The following is a 16,442-nucleotide window of genomic DNA, read 5'->3' as shown; positions in this document are numbered from 1 at the left end:
ACATTCAGGAATAAAATTAATGAGCAAAAGCAGTACTGTACCAAAGAGATTCAAACTATAAAAAAAAGGAACACATTCTGGAGCTGAAGAACTCAATCAATGAGATAAAGAATGCACCAGAGAGCATTGGAAACACAGCAGACCAGACAGAAAAAAGAATTAGGGAACTTGCCCGGCCAGCATGGCTCAACCTATGAACCAAGAGGTCATGGTTCAATTCCCGGTCAGGGCACATGCCCAGGTTGCAGGCTCGATTCCTAGTGGGGAGTGTGCAGGAGGCAGCTGATCAATGATTCTTTCTCATCATTGAGGTTTCTATCTCTCCCTCTCTCTTCTTCTCTGAAATCTACAAAAATAAACTTAAAAAAAAAAAAGAATTAGGGAACTTGGAGAAACCAAGAAATGACCCATGAAGACTAGAGAAAACTAAAATTTAAAAAATAAAAGAGCTCTCTGACTACATTAGAAAGAGCAATATAAGGATAACAGGTACGGTATATCAGAAAGAGAAGAGAGAGAGAGAAGGGAACAGAGATCCCACTTAAAGAAATAATTGACGAGAACTTCCAAGCCTATGCAAAGAACTAGGCATTAGAATAGAGGAAGCTAACAGAACACCTAATTCTATCAATGAAAAAAAAAAGATCTTCTTCAATTCTCATTTTATTCAAACTGTAAAAAATTAATGACAAAGAAAAAATTCTTAAGGCAGCCAGGGAACATAAAGATTAACTGAAAAAGGAAACCCCATTACATGATCATCACCAGATTTTTCTGTAATGTTTTCAGTAGAAACATTGCAAGAGAGAAGAAAGTGAAAGAAAATATTAAAAATATTGAAAGAGAGGATCCTATCAGCAAAGGATAAGATATTCAGCAAAGTTACCCTTAAGACATTAAGAAGAAATAAAGGCTTTCCCAGACAAAAAAAAGCTAAGAGAATTTACCACCGTAAGACTGCATAAAAGAAATGTTGAAACTGGAAACAAAAACACAAAAGTACACAAAACGTTGAATAAGATGATTAATAGATAGAAGCAGGAAACTGAAAATCTATTTCAAAGTAGTTTATTAAATAATTATAACATAAAGGTTAAAAGGGGGAAGGGCATTAAAATAATTGTAACTACTGGAGGTAACAAGTTCACAACATAAAGAGGGATAATTTGCGACAACAAAATGATAAAAGAGGAGGAAGAGGATTGAATAGGTACAGGTGAATGAAGAGGCAATCAGAAGAAAAAGCACTATATGTTTGAGACATTTTGCACAATCCTAATGGTAACCACAAAACAAAAATCCAGAGCTGAGATAAAACATTAAAAAAGAAGAAGAAATGGAGAAGAAAATCATAGAAAACTGTCAAACTAAAATAGCAGAAATAATTACAAGAGAAAACAAACAATGGAGATAAGAACAACAAGAAAACAGGATAAAATAACTGTGTTGCCCTAACAGGTTTGGCTCAGTGGATAGAGTGTCAGCCTGCGGACTCAAGGGTCCCAGGTTCGATTCCGGTCAAGGGCATGTACCTCAGTTGCGGGCACATACCCAGTAGGGAGTGTGCAGGAGGCAGCTGATAGATGTTTCTCCCTCATTGATGTTTCTAACTGTCTATTCCTCTCCCTTTCTCTCTGTAAAAAATCAATAAAATATATATATATTTTAAAATAAAATAACTGTGGTAAATCTTCATTTATCATTAAAAACCCTGATTATAAATGGATTGAACTCACAAATCAAAAGGTACAAAGTAGAGGTATGGATTTTAAACACGACCCAACTATAAGTTGCATGCAGGAAACTCTTCTCAATTACAAAGACAAACACAGGCTCAAAGTGAACGGGCGAAGATGATGCTTCAAACAAATGGCACCCAGAGAGAAGTGGGTGTAGCTGTACTTATGAGACAAAACAGATTTTAAGATTTAAAAAAAAAAAAGAGGTAACAAGAGACAAAGATAGACATTTATAATGATAAAGGAGACAATTCATTAAGAAGACATAACACTTATTAATATGTATGCACCCAACCTGGAAGTATCAAGATATATGAAGCAATTACTAACAGACCTAAAGGGAGAAACTGACAAAAATACAATTATTGTAGGCGACTGAATCCCCATTGACAGCAATGAATAGACCATCCAAACAGAAAGTCAATAAGGAAATATGGGCCTTAGATGACACATCAGGTTAAATGAACTTAATATTTATAGAATTTTAAATCCCAAAATGCCAGAATACACATTCTTTTCAAGTGCACACAGAACATTCTCAAGGAAAGACCCGATGCTGAATAATGAAACTAATCTCGATAAATTTTTAAGAAGACTGATATCATACCATACATATTTTCTGAGAAAATCACAAATATGCGGAGATTAAATGACATGCCACTAAACAACTATTGGGTCAAAGAAGAAATAAAAGAAGAAATCAAAAGATAAAGACAAATGAAAATAACACAATATACCAAAATTTGGGGGATGCAGCAAAAGCAATACAAAGGGGGAAGTTTAGAGCATTACAGGCCTACCTCAAGAAACAAACAAACAAAACCTCAAATAAACCACTTAGCATTACACATTTAAAAACTAGAAAGAAAAAGTCCAAGATGGTGGCAGCATAGGAGGTCTGAACTCAACCCCTCCCATGAGCAAACTCAAATATACCAGTACACATATATACAGAATAATTACTCCTGCAAGATAGCTAAGGGCTTAATGAACAGTTTCTCAACAACAAACAACAAAGGAATGGAGAAGGCTGGGAAAGCCACAGGAGCCCTCTGGGAGGGCAGGAACTCTGTGGCTGGAGGCGCCTGTGAACGCCTGAGGGCAGGCGGGATCTCTGTTCAGGCGCTTTGGCTTGCCTGCAAATCACAGCAGCTTTCCCAGCTCTGCTGCCCAATCCTTTCTGTCTCCAGCAAAGGGTGCAAGCTGGAACAGCTGGGTGATACAGACACCTGGGCTGGGCTCCAAGTTGGCACTAAAGCCTGCACAGAGGTCACATCTACATAAGATCACTTTCTGTACAACAAACAAGAGAGAGACTCTATAGAGAAGTCTGGGGAGCCACTGGAACTCTCTGGAGACTGGGAACTATCCCTGGTTGGAGGTGCCAATAAGCACCATTGCTTACACCACACTCTGCCTCCATAGGGTGGGCGGGGCTCTATCCAGGTGCTCTGGCCTACCGGCAAGGTAACTGCAGAGTGTACCTGACACATCACCCAAACCCATTTCAGTCCCAAACAACGGGAGCAAACAGGATCAACAGGTCATTACTACCTGCACCTGGCCTCCCCACCTGGAGCCATTTCAGCTCAGTGGGCCAGTGTCCAGGACACTTTACACCTGCTGGGCTCCTCTGGCTGACCAAAATCACCTGACAAACACAGCCTACACCAAGGACCCTGGTACATAAGGCCACGTTTTAAAGACTGGGAGAGATGGCTATGTTATCTAATTCATATAACAAACATAGACACAAACTAAATGAAATGATGCAAGAATTATCTCTCAAATGAAAGAACAAGAAAAATCTGCAGAAAAAAGAAAAACCTAAGGAAATGGATATAAGTAATTTGCCTAATAAAGAACTCAAAGAAATGGTCATCAAGATGCTCACCAAACTTGAGAGTGACATAGAAAAACTTAGGGAGAACTTCAACAAAGAGGTAGAAAGTATAATAAAGAACCAACCAGGTCTGAAGAATACAATAACTGAAATGAAAAACACATTAGAATGAGTTAGCTAATACAGAAGAACGGATCCTGAAGACAAACAATGGGAATCAACCAATCAGAACAGAAAAAGAATTTTAAAAAACGAGGATAGTTTAAGGGACCTCTGGGATAACATCAAGAACCCAGGTATTAGCATTATAGGGATCCCACAAGGAGAAGAGAGAAAGAACAGAAACTATATTTAAAGCTGAATTCCTGAGCTGAGAAAGGAAAAGACACCCAGGTCCATGAAGCACAAGAGTTCCAAACAAAGATGAACCCAAGAGACTTACACCAAGACATATTGTAACTAAAATGGCAAAAGTTTAAGATACAGACACAATCTTGAAGGAAACAAGAGGAAAACTGAATTACATACAAAGGAAACTCCATAAGGTTATCAGCTGATTGCTCAGCAACAACTTTACCAGCTAGAGGAAGTGGCAGGACATCTTTAAAGTTCTGAAAGAAAGGAAACTACACAATAATTTACCCAGCAAGGTTATCATTCAGAATTGAAGAAGAGATAGTTTACCAGACAAGCAAAAACTAAAGAAGTTCATCACCGTTAAACCAGCTTTACAAAAAATGTTAAAGGGACTTCTTTAAGCAGAAAAGGACAGGCCATATCCAGAAATAAGAATATATATATTAAAGGGAAAAATCTCACAGGTAAAGCCAAATATTAAATAAATACAGTGAATCAGACATTGAAAACACTACTAAGATCAAAAGAAAGAAGCATCAAACACAACTCAAACAATAAGTAGCCAGGATATATAAAACATAACATCAATAGCATATAGCAGGGATGGGGTAGTAAAATGTAGTCCTTCTAGAATATGCTCACCCTTAAACGCCTATCAACTTAAAACAGACTGTTATAGATATACATAGACCTCATGTAAACCACAAACCAAAAACCTACAAAAGATATACAAAGAAAAAGAAGAAAAAAAGTCCAACTACTGAAAACCAGCAAACCACAAGAAAGGGATCAAGAGAAGATACAGAGAACTATGAAAACAATTAACAAACAGCAGTAAGTACATACTTATCAACAATTATTTTAAATGTAAATAGATTAAATGCTCCAATAAAAAAATAGGGTGGCTGAATGGATTTAAAAACAAGACCCATCTATATGCTGCTTACAAGAGACTCACTGCAAATCGAAAGATGCAGACTGAAAGTGAAGGGATGGAAAAAGATATTCCATGCAAATAGATATGAAAAGAAAGATGGGGTAGCACTATCAGACAAAATATACTTTAAAACAAAAAAATTTTAAGAATACAAAGAAGGACATTACATAATTATAAAGGGTTCAATCCAAGAAAAGGATGTAGCAATCATCTACACTAATAAAAGAGAAATATGCAAATCGACCATACCTCCACGATGCCCAACAGCCAATCAGGAGTGAGTATGCAAATTAACCCAACAAATATGGAGGACTAATTTGCATACACAGGCGCAGAGCAGTTGGGGGCGGGGCAACTGCTTGCTCGCGTGCCAGCACCAAGCGGCCTGCATCCCGGGGACAGGCATCCTCGGGACCCAGGCCGCTGAGCCTGTAGGCCCGCACGTAGGCCCGGAGCAGCTGGGGTCCCGGAACAACCCCCGGCCACTCCAGGCCTACGCGCACAGGCGCAGAGCAGCCGGGGGCAGGGCGGGAACATCTGCTGTGTCGCCATGGCAACGCGACGGATGTTCCCACCCTGCGGCTGCTTATGCGCGTGCCAACGCCAAGCGGCCTGCATCCCTGGGACAGGTGTCCTCGGGAGCCAGGATGCTCTGAGCCTGTAGGCCTACACGTAGGCCCAGAGTGGCTAGGGTCCTGGAATGACCCCCCCCCCCCCCCCGGCCACTCTGGGCCTATGCGCGCGCAAGCAGCTGGGGACGGGGCGGGAATATCCCCAGGACCCAGTCGCTCCGAGCCAGCGAGCACGCAAGTGGGCAGGGGCGGGGCGGGAACATCCCCCACAGCGAGTGAGCAGAAAGCAGTCCCCCGCAGTGCCCCCACAGAGAGCAGACACCAGGGCCCTGCTTGCCCCTGCGGGGACAAGCCAGAGAGCAGACCACAGGGCCCTGCTTGCCCCTGGCCCCGGCAGCTAAGGGCAAGCAGGCCCTCACAGAGAGCAGACACCAGGGCCTGCAGTGGCATCAAGCAGGCAGGTCCCCAGAGAGCAGAGAACCATGGGGAGCAGGCCTAAGCCATCAGTAGGACATCCCCTGAGGGCTCCCAGATTGGAGAGGATGCAGGTCGGGCTGAGGGACCACCCCCTGCCCCCATGCACGAATTTCGTGCACTGGGCCCCTAGTAAATATCATAAATATCACACCCAACACAGGAACACCTAAATGTATAAGGAAATTATTAATGGCATAAAGGGAGAAACACACAGTATTACAATAATAGTATAGGATTTTAATACCCCACTCACATCAATGGATAGGTAATCCAGACAGAAAATTAATCCTATATAATAAAGAGGTGATATGCAAATTGACCATCACTCCCACACACAAGATGGCCGCCCCTATGTGGTCAAAGATGGCCACCACCATGTGGACACAAGATGGCCGCCACAAGATGGCCAGTGGGGAGGGCAGTTGGGGGTGACCAGACCTACAGGGGAGGAGAGTTGGGGGGAGGGGACCCAGGCCTGCAGGAGAGGGCAGTTGGGGGGGACCAGCCCTGCAGGGGAGGGCAGTTGGGGGCGACTAGGCCTGCAGGGAAGGGCAGTTAGGGATGACCAGGCCAGCAGGGGAGGGTAGTTAGGGGCAACCAAGCCTGCAGGGGAGCATAGTTGGGAGGGACAAGACCTGCAAGGGAGAGCAGTTGGGAGAGACAAGGCCTGCAGGGGAGAGCAGTTGGGAGAGACAAGGCCTGCAGGGGAGGGAAGATAGGGGTGACCAGGCCGGCAGGGGAGGGCAGTTAGGGGCAATCGGGCTGGCAGGGGAGCAGTTAGGCATCAATCAGGCTGGCAGGGGAGTGGTTAGGGCGTGATCAGGCTGGCAGGCAGAAGCGGTTAGGGGCAATCAGGCAGGCAGGCAGGCAGGCGAGCAGTTGGGAGCCAGCAGTCCTGGATTGTGAAAGGATGTCCAACTGCCCTGTGGGATCGGGCCTAAACGGGCAGTTGGATATCCCTCGAGGGGTCCCAGATTGGAGAGGATGCAGGCTGGGCTGAGGTACATGCACCCCCCCCCCATGCATGAATTTCGTGCACTGGGCCTCTAGTATGGAAATGATGGCCTTAAATGTCACATTAATCCAGATTGACTTAATATCATTTTTAGAATATTGCATATAAAATCTACAGAATACACATTTTTAAAGTGTACATGGAACAATCTCTAGAACAGATCACATATTAGGCCACAATATAAGCCTTAATAAATTCAAGAAGACTGAAATCATATTAAGCATATTTTCTGATCACAATAACATGAAACTAGAAATCAACTCCAACCTGAAAACTGAATGTATCAAAAAGGAAGTCAAACAGAACATCAAAAACTATCATAAAACAAATGAAAATTTAAAAAAACTACTTTTCAAAATTTATGGGATAGGTTAAAAGCAGTTATAGAAGAAAGTTCATAGCTATGCAGGCCTACCTCAAAAAAAAAAAATCCCAAATAAACAATTTAAGTCCATATGTACAGGAACTAGGGAAAAAAACACCCGAAGTAAACAGAAGCAAGGAAACAGTGAAGATCAGAGAAGAAAAAACAAAATGCACATTTTATAAATTGAAAAAATAATAAACTAAAACACTGATTCTTTGAAAAGATAAACAAAATTGCAAACCCTTAGCCAAATTCATCAAGAAGAGAGCCCAAATAAAATCATAAATGAAAGAGAATTTACAAGTGATACCACTGACATATAAAAACTCATTAAGAAGAATAATACAAACAATTATTTGCCAACAAATTCAACAAAATAGAAGAAATGGATGAATTTTCCAGAAGTACATAACCTTCCAAGCCTGAATCAGGAATAAATACAAAATCTAAACAAACTGATTACTAGCAATGAAACCAAAGCAATAATTTTAAAAAATTCCACACAAATAAAAGTCCAGGACCAGATGGCTTCATAAATGAATTTTACCAAACTTTCAAAGAATTAACACCTACTCTTCTTAAACTATTTCAAAAAACTGAAGAGGAAGGAATGCTTCCAAACTCATTCTATGAAGCCAGCATTATCCTGATAAAAAACTCAGACAAAGACATTACAAAAAAAGAAAATTACAGGCCAATATCCTTGATGAACACAGATGCAAAAATTCTCAACAAAATATCAGCAAACCAGATTCAACAATACATTAAAAGGATTATACATCACTATCAAGTGAGATTTATCCCAGGAATGCAAGGATGACTCAACACCCATAAGTCGATCATCATGATACATCACATTGACAAAATAAAGGGTTAAAACCATATGATCATCTCAATAGATGCAGCAAAAGCATTTGACAAAATTCAACAAAAACTCTCAACAAAGTGAGTATAGAAGAAACATAGGCTATATATGATCAAACCTACCCTATCTAATAAAAGAGTAATATGCAAATTGACCATACCTCCACTACACCCACAAGCCACGCCCACCAGCCAATCAGGAGCAAATATGCAAATAAACCCAACTAAGATGGCTGCGGCCACAGAGAACAGGAGGGAGGCTTTGGTTTCCCCGGCAATGGAGGAAGACAAGCTTTCCGCCTGCCCTTGCTGGCCCAGGCCTCCACTCAATGCTACAAAGTTTCAATGATAGAAGATAAATAAATCCCAACAAAAATGACGGCAGCCACAGAGCTGGAGAGAGCAGGAGGCTTGCGTTGCCCCCGGAGATGGAGGAAGCCAAGCTTTCCGCCTGCCCTAGCCGGCCCAGGCCTCCACTCCAGGCTACAAAGTTTCAATGATAGAAGATAAATAAACCCCAACAAAAATGGCCACGGCCACGGAGCAAGCAGGAGGCTTGGCTCCACTCAAGGCTACAAAGTTTCAATTATAGAAGATAAATAAATCCCAGATACCAGGGCCTCCGCTTGGGTCGCCAGGGGGCATGGCCAGCCTGCAAACCACCACAAGCTCCTCGCCCAGGCTGCCCCACGCCCCAAGGGAACCCCCACCCTGATCCAGGACACCCTTCAGGGCAAACCAGCTGGCCCCCACCCATGCACCAAGCCTCTATCCTATCTAATAAAAGAATAATATGCAAATTGACCATCACTCCAACACACAAGATGGCTGCCCCCATGTGGTCAAAGACGACTGCCCCCATATGGACACAAGATGGCCACCACAAGATGGCCAGCAGGGGAGGGCAGTTGGGAGGGACCAGGCCTGCAAGGGAGGGCAGTTGTGGTCAATCAGGCCAGCAGGGGAGGGCAGTTGTGAGGGACCAGGCCTGCAAGGGAGGGCAGTTGGCGGCAATCAAGCCTGCAGGGGAGGGCATTTGTGGGCAATCAGGCCAGCAGGGGAGGGCAGTTGGGAGGGACCAGGCCTGCAAGGGAGGGCAGTTGGGGGCAATCAAGCCTGCAGGGGAGGGCAGTTAGGGGTGACCAGGCCGGCAGAGGAGGGAAGTTGGGGGCGACCGGGCCTGCAGGGAAGGGAAGTTGTGGGGGACCCATGCCTGCAGGGGAGAGCAGTTGGGGGGGACCAGGCCTGCAGGGGAGGGCAGTAAGGGGTGACCAGGCCTGCAAGGGAGGGCAGTTAGGGTCAAACAGACTGGCAGGGGAGCAGATAGGTATCAATCAGGTTGGCAGGGGAGTGGTTAGGGGGTGATCATGCTGGCAGGCAGAAGCAGTTAGGGGCAATCAGGAAGGCAGGCAGGCGAGCAGTTGGAAGCCAGCAGTCCTGGATTGTGAGAGGGATGTCCGACTGCCTGTTTAGGCCCGATCCCGGTAGGATAGGGCCTAAATGGGCAGTCGGACATCCCTTGAGGTGTCCCAGATTGGAGACGGTGCAGGCTGGGCTGAGGGACACCCCCCAACCCCCATACACGAATTTCGTGCACCGGGCCTCTAGTAGGTAATATAATACTCATTAGTGAAAAGCTTAAAGCTTTTCCCTCTAAGATCAGGAATAGGACAAGGATGATCGCTATCACTAGTTCTATTCAACATAGTATTGGAACTCCTATCTACAGCAATCAGACAAGAAATATAAATAAAAGACATCTAAATAGAAAAGGAAGTAAAGCTTTCATTATTTGCAGATGACATAACCATAAGGACTAAAAGAAAAAAACTATTAGAATTAATAAATGAATTCAATAAAGTCACAGCATAGAATCAATACACAGAAATCAGTTGGGTTTCTATACACCAATAACAAATGATCAAAAGGAGAAATTAAGAAAACAATTCCATTTACAATTGCATCAAAAGCATAAAATACCTAGGAATAAATTTAACCAAAACCTGTATTAGGAAAACTGTAAGACACTGGAGGAAAAAAATTGAAGAGCAAATAAATGGAAGAATACACCTTGCTCATGGAATGAAAGGATTAATATGTTAAAATGTCCTTGTTAAAGGAATATGCAGATTCAGTGTAACCCATATTAAAATATTAATAGCATTCTTTCAGAATTAAAACTAATCCTAAAATCTATATGGAACCACAAAAGACTGCAAACAGCCAAAGAAATTCTGAGAAAGAACAAAGTGGGAGGTATCGCACTACCTGATATCAAACTATATTATTAAGCTACAATGCTCAAAACAATATGGTACTGGCATAAAAACAGATATAGATCAATGGAATATAATAGAGTGACCAGTAATAAATCCTTGCTTATATGATCACTTAATCTACAACAAAAGAGGCAAGGATATACAATGGGGTAAAGACAGTCTCTTCAATAAGAGGTATCAGGAAAACTGAACACATTAAAAAAACAAACAAAAAAACCTAAACCACTTTCTTATACCATATACAAAAATAACTCAAAATGGATTACAGACTTAGATATCAGACCTGAAACAATGAAACTCTAGAAGAAAACATAGGCAGTGAACTCTTTAACATTTCTTTTAGCAATTTCTTTTTAGATATGTTTCCTCAGGCAAGGAAAACAAAATAAACAATAAACAAATGTGACTACATCAAACTAAAAATGTATGCACAGCGAAGGAAACCATCCACAAAACAAAAGGGCAACCTACTGAATGGAAGAAGATATTCGCAAATGATACATCCTATAAGGAATTAATATCCAAAATACTGTACATAAGGAACTCATACAACATAGCACCAAAACAAAACAAAACAAAAAAAAACTAATCCAATTTAAAAATGGGCAGAGGACCTGAATAGACATTTCTCCAACGAGGACATACAGATAGATGGCCAACAGATATATTGAAAGATGCTCAAAATCACTAATCAGGGAAATGCAAATTAGAACCACAATGAGGTATCACCTCACACCAGTTAGAATGGCTATCATCAATAAATCAACAAATAAGTACTAGTAACGATGTGGACATGCACTGCTGGTGGGATTATAAATTAGTGTAAACACTATGAAAAATGGTATGGCAATTCCTCAAGAGATTAAAAGTAGAACTACCATAAGACTTATACATTGTCTTTTTGGGGAGGTATTTATCCAAAGAAAACAATATCACTAACTTGAAAGACATATGCACCCCTATGTTCACTGCAGCATTATTAGTAACAGCCAATATAGAAGCAACCTAGATGTCCATCAATAGATGAATGGACAAAAGAAAATATGTAGTGAATATATACAATGATATATTAGTCAGCAATAAAAAATAATAACATCTTGCCATTTGCACAACATAGAGGGACCTAGAATGTACTATGCTAAGTGAAATAAGTAAGAGAAAGACAAATACTGTATGATTTCACTTGTATGTGAAATCTAAAAACAAACCACACCAAATGAATGAACAAAACAATACAGACAGACCTATAAATATAGAGAACAAGCTGACGGTTGTTAAATGGGGCTCGGGGTAGTGGTGAGAGGGGGATATAAATAATTTTTAAAAACTAAATTTAAAAAAACCAACATGCTATTGAACAACTACTGGGTCAAAGAAAGAAAAAAGAAGAGATCAAAAGATGCACAGAGACAAATTAAAATGAAAATTCAACATACCAAAATTTTGGGGATGCAGCAAAAGCAATATTCAGAGAAGTTTAGAACATTACAGGCCTATCTCAAAATAAAAGAAATTTAAAAAATTAAATTTATCTTAGCAAGTAGGAAAAACACCTAGAAAAAGAAGAACAAATAAAGCCCAGAGTCAGTAGAGGAACAAAAATAATAATAACCAGAGCAGAAATAAATGAAACAGAGAACAAAAAAAGATAGAAAAAAATTAATGAAACAAACAGCTGGTATGTTGAAAAAATAAACAAAACTGACAAACCTCTGGTTAGACGCACTAATTAAAAAATGAAAACAGACTCAAAATCAGAAATGAAAGAGAAGTTACAGTGGACATCACAGAAATATAAATCATTATACAAAAACACTATGAAAGGCTATACACCATCACATTCTATAAACCTAGAAAAAATGGTAAAGTTCTTAGAAATATACAACCAACATAGAGTGAACCATGAATTGGAAAACCTAAAAGAGTGATGACTAGTAAGGAAAATGAAACAGTAACACTCAAAGAAGATTTAATACTAATCCTTCTCAACCTCTTCCAAAAAATTGAAGAGGAGGAACTACTTCCTAATTCATTTTATGAGACCAACATTACCCTGATAACAACACACAAAAAGGAATTACAGGCCAATATCTCAGATGAACATAAGATACAAAATTTCTAAACAAAATACTAGCAAATCAAATATAACAATACATTAAAAGGATAATACATCAAGATTAAGTGGGGTTGCCCAGCAAATGTGGCTCAGTGGTTGAGCAATGACCCACGCACCAGAAGGTCTTAGATCAATTCCAGGTCAGGGCCCATACCTGGTTTGTGGGCTCGATCCCTGTTGGGGAGCACAGGAGACTTGGTTGGACAGTTTGTAAGGAGGACATTCAGAGAAAAAGCGAAGTGTGCTGAAGGCAGCCTACTCTGTTTATTGGAATTCTGACTTAGGGGAGTGCCGAAGGCCGCGCCCGGATGTTTACTGGAAACCTTATGCTTAATCTTTGAGTGTCCTTGCTTAAAGGACGCTGCAAATACATGTGTCCTCCCAAGATTACTTACCCTACTGATTGTATCTAAAAGATGAACTTTATCTCAAACAGCTGCTACAATAAAAGCTTAACGAGGTAGATGATTGAGGCTGTCTGGTTCCTTTAGCCAGGCAGTCCCTTAGTCCTCTCTTTCACAGCAAACTTTGTGTTAGAGTAATCATTCATCCATCGCTCAGGGTCTGCTGGTCAGCCCCGGCAGATCCCCAGTAAGGGGCGTGCAGGAGGCAACAGATTGATATTTTTCATTGATGTTTCTATCCTCCACTTCCTCTCCCTTCCTCTCTCTGAAATCTATATAATAAAAGCCTAATATGCTAAGTGTCCGACCATTCATTTGACCGTTTGACCAGTCACTATGACGCGCACTGACCACCAGAGGGCAGACGCTCCAACCGGTAGGTTAGCTTGCTGCTGGGGTCTGGCAGATCGGGACTGGGAGAGACAGGCCACACATGCCCTGGAGCCCTCCCGCGGTCCCTCCCCAACCCCATTCGTGCACTAGTGGAGTCCCTCAGCCTGGCCTGTGCCCTCTTGCAACGCGGGACCCTTTCAGGGGATGTCTGCAGGCCAGGCCGAGGGATCCCACCGGTGCACAAATCCGTGCATTGGACCTATAGTAAAAACATATTTTTTTTAAAAAAAGATTAAGTAGGGTTCATTCCCTGGATGCAAGGATGGTTCAACGTTTGCAAATCAATCAATGTGGTAAATCACATTAACAAAATAAAAGATAAAAATCATAAGATCATATCAATAGATTCAGAAAAAGCATTTGACAGATATAACATCCACTTATGATTAATATATTCAATAAAATGGATATAGAAGTAAAGTACTTCAACATAATGCCAAATACAATAAAGTAGCAAGATATAAAATCAATACACAAAAATCCACTGTATTCCTATATGCTAACAACAAAATACCAGAAAAAGAAACAAAACAATCCCATTTACAATTGCAACAAGGATAAAATACCTAGGAAGAAACTTAACAAAGGAGTTGAAAGACCTGTACACTGAGAACTGTAAGACGTTGTTGAAAGAAACTGAAGAAGACACAAAGAAATGGAAAGACATTCCATGTTCATGGATTGGAAGAATTAACACTGTTAAAATGACCATTACCGAAAGTAACATACCGATTTAACACAATCCCCATCAAAAGCCCAATGGTATTTTTCACAGAAATAGAACAAAAAATCCTCAGATCTGTATGGAACCACAAAAGACCCTAAATAGCCAAAGCAATCTAGAAGAAAAAGGACAAAGCCTGATGTATCACACTGCCTGTCTCAAAATTATACTACAAAGCTAAAACTATCAGAAAAGAAGACACGCAGACCAAAGGAACAGAATTTAGAGCCCATAAATAAGCTCACACATACATGGGCGACTAATATTCGACATAGGAGACAAAAGCACACAGCAGAGAAAGGAAAGTCTCTTCAATAAATGGTGCTGGGAAAACTGGAAAGCCACATTCAAAAGAATGAAACTAGACTGCTATCTGACACCATAAACAAAAATTAGCTCAAAATGGACGAAGGACTTGAATATAAGACCTGAACTAATAAAATACATAGAAGAAAACATAGGCACTAAACTTGTGGACTTTGGTCTGAGAGGTGTTTTTGTGAACTTGACCCCAAGGGCATGGGAAATAGAAGCAAAAATAAACGAATGGGTCTACATCAAACTAAAAAACTTCCGCAGAGCAAAATAAACCATCAACAAAACAAAAAGGCAACCAATCGAGTGGGGGAAAATATTTTCAAATGATACCTCTGATTAGGGGTGATACCAAAAATATGTAAAGAACTCATACAACTCAACAACAACAACAAACACACCAAACAATCCAATTAAGAAATAAGCTGAGGCTGAACAGACATTTCTCTAAAGAGGACATGCAGATGAACAATAGAGAGATGAAAAGATACTCAGCATGACTAATCATCAGGGAAATGACAATTAAAACCACAAGGAAATATCATCTCACATCTATCAGAATAGCTATCATCAGTAAATCAAATAAGAGCTGGTGAGAATGTGGAGAAAAGGGACCCTCTGGCACTACTGGTGGGAATGTAAACTGCTGCAACCACTATGGGAAACACTGTGGATTGGTTCCTCACAATATTAAGAACAGAGCTACCACATGACTCAGCAATCCCTCTTCTGAGTATCCACCTAAAAAGCTGGAAAACACTTATTTATAAAGATATGTGTATCCCTATGTTCACTGCTCAAGAGCCAAGATATGGAAACAACCTAAGTGTCCTTTGATGGATGATTGGATAGAGAAGATGGGGTACATATACACAATGGAATACTACTCAGTCATAAGAAAAGATGAAATACTGCCATTTGTGAGAACGTGGATGGATCTTCAGATATTTATGCTAAGTGAAATTAAGACAAAGAAGGACAAGAACGGTATGATTTCACACGTATGTGGGATATAAGAAAAAACAAACCCCAAACTCTTAGAAAAAGACAACAGAATGGTGGTTACCAGAGGGGAGAATAAGTAGGGTAAAATATGGGGTGACAGAAGATTAGACTTGGGTGGTGAACACACAATAGAGTATACAGATGTTGTAAGTTGTATACCTGAAATTTATATAATGCTATTAATTAATAACATATAAATTTATTGCTACCTCAATATATTTAATTTTAAAAATAAAACAAGTGAATTTTTATTATTGTATCAGTTCTTTGTATAATTTTCATATACCTCTAAAGAACTTAAAAATGGTCAATTCTCTCAAATACTTCTTCTATACACTTGTTTATACTATTAATTTTCACTATTTCTAAAGAAAATATTTGCTAAGTCAAAGGTTACTTTCAGCCTAGCAACTGTTAATAATTATCCCACATTTGGATTGGCCTCCCAATTAATGAGGACATCATTTAACTTGTACAAATTTGTATTTAAAAACCAGGGCCCCAGGGTCTTTAAATAAAAAACTACAACACAAAAACTAAAAAGAAAATGCAGTAACCCTAGTACCTTAGAAAGATAAAGGAATAAATACAAATGGACAAATGAATTAAATAATTTTATATTTGTATGCCCCCATTTTGAATTACAAAATACTTTTACAATGCCTTTCATACATACCAGGTTGAACCAAATAAAATTAAGATGCCTTTCATACATATCACATTCAACCACATGAAACTACCATACTTTTGTAGGTCTAAAAAGGTTGAATATCAGTAATTTCATTTTATTCAACCTAATACATTCAATAGGAGAAAAAATTACACACACACACACACACACACACACACACACACACACACCCTAATATATAAAAAGCCTGTGGTCGTCACGCCATCATGCCGTAATGACCGATCAGCAGGAGGCTGCGTGCACAGGGTTGGCGGGACTGTGTGCGAGGCGAGGCACACACGGGTAGGGGGGGACTTGACTCTGGAGGACTTGACCAGCGGTGTGGGTGGGTTTCTGGATCCCGC

At 40.5% G+C, this 16,442-nt stretch overlaps 1 protein-coding gene across 1 annotated transcript in view; it reads right to left on the bottom strand.

Moving 5' to 3' along the window:
- The window catches only part of SLC35B4 (solute carrier family 35 member B4), a 39,774-nt gene that overhangs the window by 11,081 nt on the left and 12,251 nt on the right, over positions 1–16,442 (bottom strand). The window lies entirely within an intron of this gene.

The sequence above is a fragment of the Cnephaeus nilssonii genome, assembly GCF_951640355.1.
Source record: "Cnephaeus nilssonii genome assembly, chromosome: 12".
Taxonomy (NCBI): Eukaryota; Metazoa; Chordata; class Mammalia; order Chiroptera; family Vespertilionidae; genus Cnephaeus; species Cnephaeus nilssonii.
This window is presented reverse-complemented; position numbering and strand designations above follow the sequence as displayed.